Source organism: Mus caroli, chromosome 17 (genome assembly GCF_900094665.2).
Source record: "Mus caroli chromosome 17, CAROLI_EIJ_v1.1, whole genome shotgun sequence".
Classification (NCBI taxonomy): domain Eukaryota; kingdom Metazoa; phylum Chordata; class Mammalia; order Rodentia; family Muridae; genus Mus; species Mus caroli.
The window spans coordinates 235,699-251,689 of NC_034586.1; the positions used below are offsets into that span (position 1 = coordinate 235,699).

At 45.3% G+C, this 15,991-nt stretch overlaps 1 protein-coding gene across 2 annotated transcripts in view; it reads left to right on the plus strand.

Moving 5' to 3' along the window:
* The first annotated feature begins 155 nt into the window (after positions 1-155).
* The window catches only part of Tiam2 (T cell lymphoma invasion and metastasis 2), a 191,810-nt gene continuing 175,974 nt past the window's right edge, over positions 156-15,991 (plus strand). Inside the window, exon 1 of one of the 2 annotated variants that reach the window (XM_021186122.1) lies at positions 156-308. The gene's annotated coding sequence lies outside the window, so the exon portion shown is untranslated. Of the gene's footprint in view, positions 309-682; positions 740-15,991 lie in introns of those variants that run through there. The other variant, XM_029471057.1, reaches the window with a different exon arrangement.

Sequence of the window (15,991 nt, forward strand, 5' to 3'; positions counted from 1 at the left end):
GTGTGTGTGTGTGTGTGTGTGTGTGTGTGTGTGTGTGTGTGTGTGTGTGACTCTGAGGGGCGTGTCGGGGCGTGTCAAGGGAGTGTCCGGGCGGGGGCGGGGCGAGCGGAGCGTAGGAAGGTGTGGCCGCCGATCTGGCCTCACTTCAGCAGTGTGGAGCTAGAGAAGCCTTGACCTTCCCGGCTCAGCGAGTGGAGAACAAAGTGACGGAGAAAACTTCCCGGAGTGTGCCCTGAGTCCCCACGGGGCCTCGCTCAGGGGCGCAGAGCCGGGCTAGACCGGTCCTCTGTGTTGAAACTTGGACCGAGGTAAGGGCGCCGAAGGGAGGGACGCGAGGGAGGGCGTCTGGGTCGTCTCGCATGGGCTCCAGGGATCCTGCAGTGGGGTGCTGCACAGCACAGTCCCAGCCTCCACCAGTGGGCCAGCCTCGTCCATCCTCTCCGCCCGCTGTGGAGGCAATCAGGGCCGCTGTGGAGGCAATCAGGGGCGCGGCGGGGCCACTTTGCTGCGTCCGGGAGGGTGGCAGTCCTCAGCGGCTTCGCATTCTCTCTTGTCCAGCCTGGCTCAAGGCAGGATCCTTTTCCAGAAAACTCCGAAGTGAGGTCTTGCCCTGCCCCACGCGTGGCGCGGATACAATTAGGTTCAGCTGTGCCATCCAGGTTGCGAAGTGGCGGCGCCGTCCATTCCCATCAGTGCCCATTTCCTTGCGTCCAGGGGAGAAGGGCGCAGCGGGGAGAAGGTGAGCATCCCTGGCTTGGCCATTGGGGTTGGGAAGGGGGCGAGGATCGCTCGTCCTGCGACCACCTAGACCCGCGCGGCTCCCCGCCCGCTGCGGTGCCAAGTTTCTGTGAAAGCCGACAACATTGTGTCCCTGATGGATCGTATTTACCACAAACCGTTCAGGAAGAAAAGGGCCCATTCTTCCAGCAGCAAAGTGTAGCGAGTAAAATTGAGGGATTTTTATCTCTGAGACCGGAAACTTAATATGGACGCGCTGCTTCTATGGCCGTTCTTACTTTAAAAAAGAAAAAAAGAAAAAGAAAAATAGGGTAACTTTATATTATGGGTGGGGGAAGCTGCTCGTTAGCGAAGATAATTCCATTCCCGGGAAATTTTCCTGCAGTTCCCCGGCAGCTGCTGGAAGAGAAGCCGCTAGGTGACATTCCCAGGCAGACTAGGTGTGCTACAAGTGTACACTCCCGATGCGTGCGAAGGTCCAAGATTCTCTTCTGGGGCAGTTCTCGCCCTCTATTTCTCTCTATTGTCGCTGTGGTCCTCGTTTAACAGATAACACCTGACGTCTCCAATTCAAGATAGAAAACAATGGTCTTTAAGAGCTTTTTAAAAATGGCTTACAAGTTTCTTAAAGGCACAGATCAAGTGCTGCGAGTAGAGTACCATCTGCTCCTCTTCCGTTTGCATAGCCAGCGAGTGCACATGTGCTTTTCAACTACTTTCCTGTCTTCCTTCCTTCCTTCCTTCTTTCCTTCCTTCCTTCCCTCTTCTCCTCCCCTCCACCTTCTTTCTCCCCCCCCCCCCCCGCTTTAAGTTGTAGTTTTAGCTGGGCATGGTTGTGCACACATTTAATCCCAGCAGATCTCTGAGTTTAAGGCTATTCAAGGCTACACAGTGAGGCCTTGTTCCAATAAATAAATAAATAAATAAATAAAACCAAAAAAAAAAGAAAGAAAGAAAAGAAAAGAACAAGGGGCGGGTTGGGACAGACAGACCAGGTGGTAGTGGAGAAATGCCCCAGTGGTTAAGAGCTGGGTTCAATTCCCGCAACCCACATCAGGCAGTACACAACTGTCTGTATTTCCAGCTTCAAGTGACCTGATTCCCTTCTTACCACCTCTACTTCCTCTTCCTCCTCCTCTTCCTCCTCCTCTTCCTTCACCTCTTCTTCTTCTTCCCCTCCTCCTACTCGTGCGTACACACACACCCTAATAATTAGAAGATTTTTTTAAAAAGAGATTATCTTTTTTTAAAACTCCAAAAGTCTAATATTAAGATGAATTTAAAAAGCACATTTTCATATTATTGGATTTATTTTTCCTGCTCAGCTGAAAGGAAAATGAAACCTGTTGCTTTAGGGTGGCAAAGGTCTTTTTTGATGGGTAGAAAAAATAATGGTGAGGTATATCTGTGTTTGTTATTTACAGTAGCCAAGCAAACTCCCACAGGACCCAAGCTTCCATGTCTAACATCCCATAAAAGATGAATGAGGGAGAGGCATGGTAGGGCACTGCTGTAGTTCCAGTACTCAGGAAGCTGAGGCAGGAGGATGCTTTGTTGTAGGCCTGCCTAGGCTACATAGCAAAAACCAAACCCCAAAACATGATCTCAGGCACAACATGGTGGCACATACTTTTAATTCTAGCTCCTGGCACTTGGGCATTAGCAGAGGCAGGTGAGTTCCGTGAGTTCAGAGCTTGTCACAAGCCAGAAAGAAGCAACAACAAACCCATACCACAAAGCAAAGTCTCAATACCATGTCACATACTTGATAATGAGGCCCTGCCTGCCATTGCTCCCTCCTCTCCCTCCTCTCCCAGGATTGCAGGCATACTGTCTGCTCCAGACACTTCCCACTGCAGCTTGTCATTTCCAGGCCAGTATCTTGAAGGAACCAGCATTCTGCTTACACAGTTCTCCCTCTCTTCTCCATCTGTTGATTACCCACACATCCATCATGTGTCAGTCAAATATCTTCGCCAAGATGCTTCATTTTCCGTCCTCCTTGTCTAGTTGTCAGTGCTTGTACTAGGACACAGTTTAAAACCACATATTTTGTCGTGTCAACCTTGCCTGGTCCCACGTGTTTGTTCGTGGTACAAGGTCAATCTGACCAACAGGAAAGCAGAGTCAAAAAAATCAATTCACATTCAATTTGCCAAGCCCCTGGTGTACATTTTCACACTGGAAGAAGACTCCTCTTGCAAGTCACTCAAAGGCACAATGTGGGTCTCTGCTCAAGCCCCACCCTACCACAGATCCACCACAGATTACTGGAAATCAGTGTCTCTTGGCTAGTGACAATATATATATATATATATATATATATATATATATATATATATATAAAAATAAGCACCACAAAGAAACCTTTACGGGCAGATTTGTTTATTTTTTGTTGGTAAGGGGGGTATAGAAATGTGCTTTATCCAGCGTTTATATCTGGCTGTCCAAGTGATACTCAGACATGTCTTTGTACACAGGGAAGGATGTGTGAGTAGATCCATGGGCAGTCAATCAGCCTTGTATCACATGAGTGTTCCCGACCAATCAGCCATGTATCACGTGATCATCTTTAGCCAACCACCTTTCCAGGCACTCAAGTTTTCATGTCTGATCTTGATTTGGGGAGAAATTTGGTGTAAGACTTGGAAGTTAGGCTGAGAGACATGTTGCTTCTATAAATATATGTCAATAAATAGGATTAAGGTGTATTTCGTTTGGCACAGTTGAAGTCACCTCAAAGTGGTGCATCACAGAAGTAAAGAGGCAGTAAGAGGAGCGTCTTGCCTGCTTTATTTAGTGCCCACAGCGGGAGAATTTAGCAGCACAATCTACTCATATAGATTCAGTTTTGATGTATGGGCAGTTGGCTGGAGAATGTTACAAACACTCCAGGTTTGTAGTTAACATATCAATTTGTGGAATAATTGATAGAAGCATTTTATGAAACCGCGCTATGCTGTATATATGTGGTAGATGTCACTGTGGCTGTCTGGATAAATGGAATCTTGTATCTTATGGGACTCTTCACATTGAAATAACAATAAGATAATATAGACCATTCTCTTATTTTGTGGATAAAGAAACCAAGTGCCAGGGACTTGACCCAGTCAACAAGTTCTCAAAGAGGCACAGCCCTGGTGAGCTCTCAGCTTACTGGCTTCTGGTTTGTCTCTCTGTTTATCCAAGCCCTTTTAAGGACAGCAAGCCTTCAGGGACATTTTGGAAACATAGAGTAAGTCTTAAGATTTCAGGACAAGGACCATGGCCAGCACCAAATGTCAGCTGCTGCTAAGTGTCTCCCGAACAGAGGGACAGATGTGTGAATGGACTACAGGATATGAAGCAAGCTACAGTTCTCTGGAGTTGACAGTGGGTGGAGCTTGACCTTTGTGCACATATTCCTAAAGTGTAGTAAAAGGCAGAGGATCCACACAGGTGAGATGTGTATCTGTCTACATTGGGATATGCTGAATGGGCCATAGGGAAGGCATGCTTTTATTCCATTTCAGGTTATTTTCTAGAAAGGAGCCAGAAGCCAGGACTGAAAGGCACATGGGAAGTAGTCTGGACCTGTGGGTCCCTGTTTGACCACCTCACTTCTTCCTCGAGTGCCCTGACTGAAGTTTCAGGTGTTAGAAGATTCATACAAGCTCGTGAGCGTGAAAGCATTTTGCAAACATCAGGACAAGAAAGCTGCAGCAGAGACTATTGCACAGGCTTCCTGTGTATTTGTGTCCTATTTATCTTCTGAATAATCTTTTTTAAAAAGCAAGGCTTTGTGGGCTGAGGTGTGTGTGTTGGAGGGGGAGAACATAGCGTACCCAGTTCTCCTTCAGTATTGAACAGTGGTTGAGTGTACTGCCACAGTGTGTTATTCAGTCCTGTTACACTGCAAACATGAGCTACGACGTAAGAGAACTTCAGGTGCTCAGTAGCGAGTGACAATAAGCAATGCCCAGAGCCAGTGATTACACTCGGGGAGGAAAGAGAGGGCAGATTTGCACGCTGACAAGTCCCCTTTGGAGATTATCTGCAGTGTGTTTGGAGAGGCAAGACTTCCAGAGAGGCCCGTTTCCAGCAGTGTGATCCACTAAGGTAGCAGGTGAGGTCTGAGGATGGACAAGGAGGGAGAGGCTAGAACTGTGGAGGTGAAATGAACTCAGAGGGCAGGGAGGAGGAAATCCTGCAGAAGAATGATATCTGTGTTGTTCACATACATCAGTCACACAGAAGGCGGGTAACAGTGGATTGGCACCCAGGTTCACACCATTATGAAATTTCGTAGTATGTATGTCCAGTGTAAGCAAATCAGAGATCATAGTGAAAGCTACCTACAATTTGAAAGCTGGATTTTACATTATCACAGAATAGTGAATAGAAAGTGCCAACCACAGATGATTGAGGCCAGTAACAGCAGGCTCTTCCCATCTTGAGTCATATGGGCCTGGGCCCTGGCCAGCTCTCTCTGCACTCCCATCTTGCTGGGGATTGGCCTGTGTGGTTTCCATTTATGAGGCCTGTAGCTGAGCCAACAGAATCTGGCCCGCAGCATTGGTGATATTTTCCTGGTGTTGGGTTACCGGTTTCCGTTTCTTTTCAGCCAGGGTTTGGATTTCTGAATGTGTCTTTTGGACGCAGTGCTTTGAGAGTTACTATTACTGATTATGTGGAAGGAGATTGCTGAAGGGTCTTTTGTGAGCAGTTTGTGAACCAAGTTAACAGATCCTTAAAGAGGTGAAAGTTAAGGACTCCTGCTGGTTTTAAAACTGAATGATGAGCTTTTAGCGCATTATTTCATTTCACATTAAAAGTCGGAACTTTGCCCTTGTGTAGCATTTGCCTCCTATGGTCCAGGGACCTACCTGGACATGTGACTCCATTGGTAGCATGCCTGCCTAGCCTGTGCAAAGCCCTGGGTCTGATCACACAAACCAGGTGTGGTGATGCATGCCTATGGCTTCTGAGATGGAGAGGGGTGGAGGCATGAGGATGAGGAAATGAAGGCCATCCTCGTCTCACACAAAAAAACAAAACAAAAGCAAGGCAACCCAGAGCTTGGCGTGGTGGCGCACGCCTTTGATCCCAGGACTTGAGGCAGAAGCAAGTGGAGTTCTGAGTTTGAGGCCAGCCTGGTCTATAGAGTGAGTTCTAGGACAGCCAGGGCTACACAGAGAAACCCTGTCTAGAAAAACAAACAAAACAAAACAAAACAAACAACCCCCCCAAAAAAAAACCAAAAAGAAAGAAAGAAACAACAAAAAAAAACAAAACAAAAAAGAAAGCCAATATGCAAAGAGCTGGCAGTATTAGTTGTTTCCTTCCTTCCTTCTTTCTGTCTGTCCGTCCCTCCGTCCCTTCCTTCCTCCCTCCCTCCTTCCCTCCCTCCCTTCCTTCCTTCCTTCCTTCCTTCCTTCCTTCCTTCCTTCCTCCCTTCCTCCCTTCCTCCCTTCCTCCCTTCCTCCCTTCCTTCCTCCCTTCCTCCCTTCCTTTCTCTTTGCTGTCATTCAATTTCTTCTACGGACTTGTCTTTCTTGCCTTTTCTGTTTCTCTTAGCAGACCATGGAGCCCAAGGAGAGGCCTCCCTATGAGCACCTTGGGTCCTTTTCTCTTATGCAGTTTAAGTCTGTTACTATAGCACTCCATGCTGGTCCTCTTTGGGTGACTTCCTATCACACAGGGACTAGTTTGCTTATTTTACTAGTGCATCCTGTCCAGGTAGAGCCCAGAACTTTAAAAAATGCTGGCAAAATGGTGGTGTCAGTTTTATGTGGTGTGGGTTGAAGATACCCTGACAAGATATGGTCTCAACAAAGACCCAGAGAGCCTTTGTCAAATCTTGACACTAAAAAAATTTAAGCGTATGGGCATGTATGTGTTTGTTTACATGTGTGATAGGGTGCACATATGTACACATGTATGTGGAGGACAGAGGTTGATGTTAGATGGCTTCCTTAATTTTTCTCTACTTTTAAAAAATACATTTTAAATGTGTGTTGGTGTTTTGCATGCACGTGTGCCTGTGAGGCACCAGGGTGTTGGCTCCTGGATGTTACAGACAGTTGTAAGCTACCATATGGGTGCTGGAAACTGAACCCACGTGCTCTGGAGAGCAGTCGTTCTCTTAATCATGGAGCCATCTCTCCAAACCCTCTTTCTCCTTTTTTTTTTTTTTTTTTGGTGCAAGGCCTCTCATTGAACCTAGAGCTTGCCAAATCAACTAGACTGACTGGTTAGTAAACCCCAAGGCTCCGCCTATGTCTGTCTCCCCAGAACTCAGATTAAAGGCTCACCTGGATGTGTGGCTATGCATAGCCCTCCCCCCCCATTTTTTTAACATTCTAGGAAATTGAACTAGGCTCTTCATGTCTGTGCGGCACACTATCCGCTGAGCACGCTTCTGAGCGTGAGTCTGGGACTCTTTAAATGGCCTCACCAGGAGGAAAAGGTTGACATTAAAATCGTTACCCACCCCCTGTTGAGAAGTAGCACTGTCCTTAAGCTGAGCATCAGTAGATCTAGATTCCAGTCTAGAATAGAATTTTCACTCCTTTGGCAGATTATTATTATTTTTTAACATTTAAAGGCCTTCTTTTCCCGAGGAGGAGAATAACACAGCTCTTAAGAGATTCCCAGTGTTTCCTTAGCTACATAGTGAGACTGTCTCAACAACAAAACAGAAATATATAAAGACTGTGAAGCGTGTCTTAGGGACACTCCCTGGAGAGGAGCGTCTGTGTGGAACGGCTTGTATCGGATAATGAAGACCCAGCCAGATAGATTAGTTTTGCAGAGCTGGGTGGTAGAGTTTTAGGCCATTACATCAGTTCATCAGTAGGTCCTGTAGTTTGTAAAGATCAGCCTGCCGAGCTATTGCTAATAATTGATCTATGACTTAACAGAAACTTTTCAAACTGTTTTTAATGAGATATGTGTGGTCTCTAAGAAAAAGATCTATATATTAATATATCTATATGTTAATATAACTATTAACAGTGAGAGGCATTTAGAAAAATTGGCCCGCTTAGGAACATGAACTTTGTAATAACTGAGCCTTTTAACTGCTTCAGTGAAGACAAAGGACACCAGCATGAGGAAGTTTGCTTTGCCTCAACTCCAGCTTCCCATGCAATTTTACTTTTAAAAATTACCTATCTCAAAATTTGTTTAGAGATGTTGCTGTGCCTGGCTGTTATTAATCTAGTAAGTGTACGAAGACATTGGGCCTACAAACAAGTCTGTTGTGGCTGGAGCCTTCATGTGGGTGGGGACAGATGTCATTGCATGATGGCATTTTTTTTTAAGCTCTCTGAATTTTGATGGCTTGGTAAATCTGATGAGTTAGAAAATTCACTAAAACTGAGTTGACAGCCAACACTAGAAATATTCAGGAAATCAGTCAACGAGTGGGTGTACAAATATGCTACTGTCAACACTGAAGAACACCTTGTGCCATTTCCATTGTCTAAAGGAAATCCTCTATACATTTATAGAGATCGTGGACCATTTTTGAATCATTTCAAAATGTAATTTATAGGCTACAGTTACCTGTGTCCAGCAGATGATGCTACAATTTTTTGTAAACTATAAACAATAGTGATAGTCCAATAGAATATATCTTGTTCACAGATGCATATAAGAAAGGCTGTCACAAGTCAGTCTGTATAATTTTAATGGAATTAAAATTATTTAATTTGGACCAACAGATACTTTAGAAATTATTTAGTTCAAACCATTTTTTTTTTCCAGAAGGAAAACTTGTTTCTGGTTAGTTAAATGACTCGATTTAAGGGCAGGGAGATAGCTCAATCAGTAAAGAGCTTGCCATACAATTGAGAAGACCTGAGTTTGAATCCCCAGCACCTGTGTAAAAAGCTGTGTGTGGTGGCTTGTGCTTCTGATCCCAGTGCTGGGGTGGATGGACTTGGAGGGATCCCTGGTGCTCACTGTCCAGCCTGCTTTGCCAAATCAGAGAGCTTCAAAGACTAAGGTGAAGAATAACTTCTGACCTCTATGTACATGTAAATACACATGAATATGTGCACACATACACTGTACACACACATACACATTCATATGCACATGCACACACAGACATAACACACACACACACACACATACACACGTACCATTTGTAGTTAAGCAGTCAACAGTCATGGGTTCTCATCTCTTTGACCAGTTATGAGTCACTGCAGGTACTACCACGTCCTGCACTCTCTACTGGTATGAGTCTTTCACCTAAGTTGGAGCTATACCACTGGCCAGCAAACTCTACAGTCTCCACCCTTACAGCACTGAGGTTTATAGGCAGATAGGCAGCCATGATGTGAGTGGGGTCTGGACTACGGTCTTTGTGTGGCAAGTTTTCTTCCCCACTGAGCTGTCTCCTCAGTCCCTTTATTTTGTTATTTCATGCTCTCACTTGCCCTCACCCGCCCCCCGAGGGGGGGGTGTACACACCATGGGTTATTTTTTCACACATTGAGGGGACTGAATTCATGGTGTCAGGCTGACACGCCCACCTCTTTGGCCCCATACTGTCATTTTAATAAGACAATTATTATTATATGTGTATGAGTGTTTGGCTGAATATATGTAAGTGTGCCACATGTGTGCCTGGTTTCTACAGAGTCCAGAAGAGAGCACCAGATTGTCTGGAACTGGAGTTACAGATGGTTCTTACAGATGCCACAGAAACTGAGGCTGGGTCCTCTGCAAGAGCAGCAAGTGTTCCTCTTTGCTGAGGTCTCTATGCAGCCCCTTACAGTTGTGTTTTTTAAAGTGTGAGCTATGGTGGCAAAATAGTCTAGCAGGTAATAAATTTTGTGTGTGTGTGTGTGTGTGTGTGTATGTATGAGATATTCTCCCCCTAATTTTTTTCTCTTGAGACACAGTCCTACTATGTAGCCCAGGCTAGCCAAAAAACAAAACAAAACAAAAAAACCAAAAACCAAAACCAACCAAACAAACAAAAAACCCTTTATTTCTTGCCACTGTACTTGACTTTGTCACATGGACCTCATGTTTACAAAGCAAAACACTTTGCCCATTGAGCCCACCTCCCCACATACCCTAAGTAACTGGGAGGCTGAAGGTCTGCATAGCTGCTCAGAAGTTTGTGTGCCCCCCCCCCAACTCCTCTTTGCAGTGTTCATATGCAATGACTGCAGATTCGTCTATGATAGGAATGTGTGGTTGGTAGGAATTTGAGCCACATGGAGAGAGATCTCCATGACAACCTTAACATTTTTACAGTTGTGTTGGAGCAGCAAATCCATGAAACTATTGTGACTCACAGGTGACCAATTTTATCCTAGGTGATGTCCTCCCTGTCCCTTCCCTTCCTGCCTCTGTGCCCCTACTTCCTGATCCCCCATTCACCACTTCTGCCTCTTGCCACGTGGTCCAGGCTTGCTCTGCTCTCGACACCCTCCCCAGTGTCTCCACAGAAAGCAAACACGTGATGGGGTTTGTGTGCTTAAGCCTTTGGAAGAGCTACAAAACCTGATTACGTTTAGAAGCCATCTCTGCAGGCCTTGCTAGTTACCGGTGAGCCCTCTGACACATGAAATGATATCAAAGTATTCCTGTCTTTAAGATGAACCTGTCATTAAGGGGTACATGGGAACCTTGAAGACAGGACATCATCTTGTGGGTGAATTTCTCCCTTACACCTAAGCTGTAGAGACACCATGATCCTAAAGCTTTTGCAAACACTCTGATTTGTCGTCCTTGTGGACTCTCAGCTTTGTCTCCCATTAAAGTCACTGAGTGTGAGCCTCGAATTTTAAGCAGCCTGGACAGTTGCTTTAGCCCAGCTCTGTTCTGAGCTGAGTCTTCTTGTCCTAGTGAGCACTGCAGGGAGTTATGTGCACTGACCTACTTTGTGTCTCACAGCCATTTGCCCTGGGCGGCATATGTAACTTGAACATGTGCTAAGCATGATTTTAGTTCCATGGGGAGTACCCTCTGTTTGAATATCTCATCTGACCCTCACAAATCCATTTAATTGCAGCTATTTTGATATCAGGCCAAGTCACTAAAAACCAGCCGGCTCCCTGCGGGAGACAGTAAACTTTTGATGGCCATCCCAGTAAAAGTGGAATTCTTCTGCAAATAGATGCTTTTTCAAGAATTCTTCTTGTAAAAGCTCAGGGAAGTTGGCAGTCTTTGGGTGCTTTTGGGAGGATATTGTGGAGGGTGCCAAGTGGCACATAGCTACTGTATGCTTGGAAAATGTTAACAAGGGGCTGGGCTCCTCTGAATGTGTGTCTTGGCCTTTAGAGATAGCTGCCATGTTGAAAGAAGCATCTTTTAAAACCAAATGTAGACCTTGGGCATCCTCCAAGGGGAGTGTTGTAAATATAGCCAGGCTGATACTCAGGGGTTTTCTTTGTAGAAAAAAAGAAGGGAGTGTTTAATAAGAATCGTGAAGTGTTTGAGCAGAGACCATGATTTCAAAGAGGTGCTCTTCTCCTCCAGGCCATGTTCCTGTCAATATTGTGTTTCTAGTTCTGGTTTTCTCTGTACCTCCCCCATAGTGTGGAGCCCCTCCCCTCAAGGCCACTTGTGGGGAGGGATGGTACTAGGATAAGAGACTGCTGTATTGCACATGCTAGGCAAATACACCATGCTGAGCTACATTGGCTGTCCCCTTTACAGCCTTTTATTTTGAGAGAGGACTTATTAGCCACCCTCAAACTCTCTGTAGCTCAAGCTGGCCTTGAACTTTTGATCTTTTTGCCTTAGCCTGCCAAGCAGCTCAAATTATAATTCTGTGCAGCTAGGCCAAGTTGTTTTTGATTATTATTTATTAATTTTTTTGTTTTCTGTTTTTGTTTTGTTTTGTTTTTGAGACAGGGTGTCATTCCTTGAGATGCTTGGCTTTGACCTGTCCCCTTAGCCCCTGGGATGTCATTGAATTTATGGCCTTCCTCAGTCTCTGTATTCAGGGAGGGCAGGTGTAACCATGACATCTGGCTTCATGGCTGCATTTTTTTTTCATCCTGTCTTTAGTGTGGGGGTTAACTAAGCCAAAGGATGTTCACAAAGCAGGAAGGGAAGACGAATCTTATCATATTTTGATTTTCCCCCTCCCTCTATTGAGCTTCTGGTTGAAAGCAGTCTTAGGAAAAACATTCTACTTTTGAACTGGATGGGCTGAGCTTTTAAAAAGCCATAAACCACTGACTAGACTGAGTTAATTCATGACTCTGTTATATGTAAAAAAATTAGCGTTACAGAATTACCCCTAGCACAGTTTCTCTGGTGCTATTATAAATTCTTCTCACACACACTACCTTCCCCCACATCTTTAAAGTCTCCTGTTCTAACATTTGGATGCCCTAATGTATGCAATCACAAAGTACAGGGACAGTGTGAATTTGAATTCATTTTGGAGGGCGCCGGGGAGAGAGGATCAGGTTTCTCACCCAGCAAGGTTTGGTCTTCTGTGACTTTTCTTCCCCGCTTCCCACATGTTTCCCTGGAGTGGATGACAGAACTCTGAGGCTGCAGTATTTGCTGGTGGGTTCCTTGCTCCTGCGTGATGGCTGGATTTTCAGTCTATAGTTGTTTGAGGTCATCTCTGCTCTTGGAAATGCCACAGGTGATCCAGAAACCTTTTTTGAGCCTTGTTGGTGTTGAGGGAGTTTTACATCTCAGAGCATTTGGAGCTGGGGTTTGAGGTCCGTGATGATTCATTCGCCTGTGTGTGTCAGCCGTATCATGAGGCATGTTCACATGCCTTTTCAAATGAGTGTTCTCCTATGCCAGGGAGCATGGACGTCGTATATGCACATATTGCAGCACAGATCTGGGACAGAGTCCCAGGATGTCCGCCTCATTCCTCCCAGCTTGTTCTCTGGAGGAGGGAGGGCTTAGAGCACATGTGTGCCTTACACAGGCCATATGGGATCGGCAGCACTGTGCAGCTCTGACAGCTGCTTAAATTATCTGTGACACCACATCCTACCATTAGCCAGGGAGATGGATGACTGATAGTTTCCATCAGAGGAGGCGGGGCTCTGAGTGCTGGAGGAGCCCTCCCAGGCTTCCCACCCTGTTCACTAAGTGCAGTTGGAAGCAGGAGCACTGGGCTAGACAGCATGTAAGCAGGAGCATTGGGCTAGACAGCATGGAAGCAGGAGCACTGGGCTAGACAGCATGGAAGCAGGAGCACTGGGCTAGACAGCGTGGAAGCAGGAGCATTGGGCTAGACAGCATGGAAGCAGGAGCACTGGCTAGACAGCATGGAAGCAGGAGCACTGGGCTAGACAGCATGGAAGCAGGAGCATTGGGCTAGACAGCATGGAAGCAGGAGCACTGGGCTAGACAGCATGTAACGTATGGCCACAGAGTTGCACACATCTTCATATCTGTCTCCCAACCCATCCTGAAGTGTGACGTGTCACTGATTGGAGAATTTTCCAGCAAGAGCACTAGGACAAAGACTGAGAAGAAGTGCACATTTCCCCCATGAACTAATATCCACAAAGTCTGTTTTTACACCTTTCTTACTAATCATGTGCACGTCCCATTCTTAGGAAATCTTTGCCTTTCAAAGATATTTTTCATCCCTTCTTTTCTACGTACCGATTTTCTAAGCCAGAGTTTGTCCTCTCTGAGGTGTGCTGATCTGGTCTTGTGCTTACTGTCTTCCTTCAGTAAGCAGGTTAGAGTTTCTCTCAAAGACATACAATATGCGGACTAAGTAGTCATCTTCTTCATTGTTCCTTTTTTAAGATTACTAGAGAGGGAGTCTTCTAGTTTCTGTGTTGTCTTGCTTGCTCCCACACTGCAGATAGAACCCAGGGTCATATACATGCTAGGCAAACGCTCTGTCATGGAGCTCAGCCCTACCCCGACTCCTGGAAGTTTTATTTAGTTTACACTGTGATTTATTTCTCATTATAATGTGTATTATAAAACAATAAGAAAATGCTATATTGCTTTTGCTGGGTTTTAATGCCAGCTGTTTGTATGCGATTATGAGACTCATCGTGAGACATGAGAATGGATAAGACATGATTGTTGGTCCGTGTATAGGATGCTCTTGTTCATGGTGGGATATACTCCTGTTCTTTTGCCTCGGGTGTTAGGTCATTCCCTTAATGTATACCAGTATACCCTATTGTAGGTTCTTGGTATTCTATATTATATAATATCTTCTGTAAATGTTTTGGGTTTTTTTGTAATGGAAAGAAAGGCATTTCCTTAGCTGAAGAGTGACAGAGTGACAGAGATGATTCCAGTTAAGCATCTGTTTGTTGTGTCTGCCCCTTCTCTATGACTCCTCCCATTAGCAAACCATCTGCCCTGCTCAGACCAAATGGGCTGTTCTGTTGCCTTTGGAGTACAAGAGAGTTCTGAATCAAGAAGCCAGAGGTGTAAACCAGAATGGAGCTTAGAAGTATGGTTTAGGGAACTTGGATGGATCGTGGCCACACAAACATGAAGACCTGAGATTGGATTATCAGTACCCAAATAAAAAGTCAGGCATGTGCATCTGTAACCAGATTCTGTGGAGACAGAGACAGGCAGATTCCTGGAGCTCACTGACCAGCCAGCCGAGTTGAATTGATGAGCGGCAACTCAATGAGAGACCCTGTCTCAGAGCAGTAGGTAGAGGGGAAAGCCTATGGGATGGCTGACAAAGTAAAGGCCCCTCCATCAAACTAAATGGACTGAGTTTGATCTCTGGAGCCCACATGAAGTTTGATCTCTGGAAGGACCAACTCCTATAACTTGTCTTCTAACCTCCACATGCACGTTGTGACACACGCATGACCCTCTGCCCCAAATGCATAAATGGAAACAAAAGAATAAGATGGGGAAGAAAGGGGTGGAGTGTGATAGAGGAAAACAAATACTTGACATTGAACTCTGACCTCCAAGTGAACATGCACACACATATGAGCACACACATGTGGAAGTGGGATTCCAATGTCTGGGTAGTTTTCCTTGCCAGAGGGAAGCACTGGGGTTCCACTGCAGAGCTAAGTGTATATTGGAGCTTGAGAGACAAACTAGGCTTTTGCCCAGGGCCCAGTTATCTGTGACAGGACTGTGCTGTGCGAATAAGGGAGCTGAGCACAAACCATTTGAACTGGCGCTGGCTGGTTTGGAATTAGGAGCAGTAAATGCTGACACAGGAGATACTCACGGGTATCCTTGGTAATGTTGCTCCTCCTGTGCTTGAAGAATTGAAGAAGGGAGCTGGAGAGATGGTTCTGTGGTTATGAGCATGGGCTACTCTTGCCGAGGACCAGATCTCAGGCTCCAGTACCTATATTAGGTGGCTCACAACCACTTGAACTCCAGCTCCACGGGATATAATGCATCCTTTTGGACTCCACAGATACCTGCTTTTACATGTGCACATACCTACCCCCCCCACATGAATATTATAGGAGATTGATGCAGAAATAGAACCAGTTGATGCTCAACTGGGATGAGGGACAGAGAATGTAGGTGGAAAGATCTGTACTAGACTAGCTTCCTGCCCCCTCCCAGGGGAGCAGGGTGAGAGGAGTAGGGGAACTTGCAGATTTCCCATGCATTGGACCACCAAGACTGACACAAAGTTTAAACTTTGCTAATGCCATTCCTGGCAACTTTGTTAATGGCACTCTTGGTGAGAAGAGATGTCCTCCAGCATTGCTTCCAGCCATTTGAGAAAGACTTCTTGCTTGGTCTCTTAAAATTCCAAATGCACATGGCTTTTGATCTTTCTTCCCTTTACAATCTATCTCATAGAAATTTTAAAACCAGCTGTGTGCACCATGCTTGTAGAAGAATATTTACTGCAGTGTCAATTGTCAGGAGAAAGAATTGGATACTAAGTAGATGCTTTCAACACAGGGACAGTAGGATACACAATAGCATACCTGTATCTTGGATTTTGGCAGTACCTGAGCTGGTAGGATTCTGTGAGAAAAGAATGAAGAGATATGTAAAATAGGATTTCAGTTTTGTACATGCAAAAGGATAAAAAGTTTCTTGTATGTTGCTCAGAAGGATGGAGATAGGAAGGCTAGGAAGACATGGACATATGGCAAATGGACAAATGGACAGATGGCTATTTCTGAGCTATCTCAAGGTGTAAAACTGTGAGAAGACTTGTGCGTATGAGTTGGTGCACACAAATAATGTGAAGGACATGTGCCAGGTTATGTGTGGGTGCCTCAGGTGAAGAGATGAGGATGATTTTTCTTTTTCTTTATCATCTGTCTGTCTATCTTATCTATCTTTG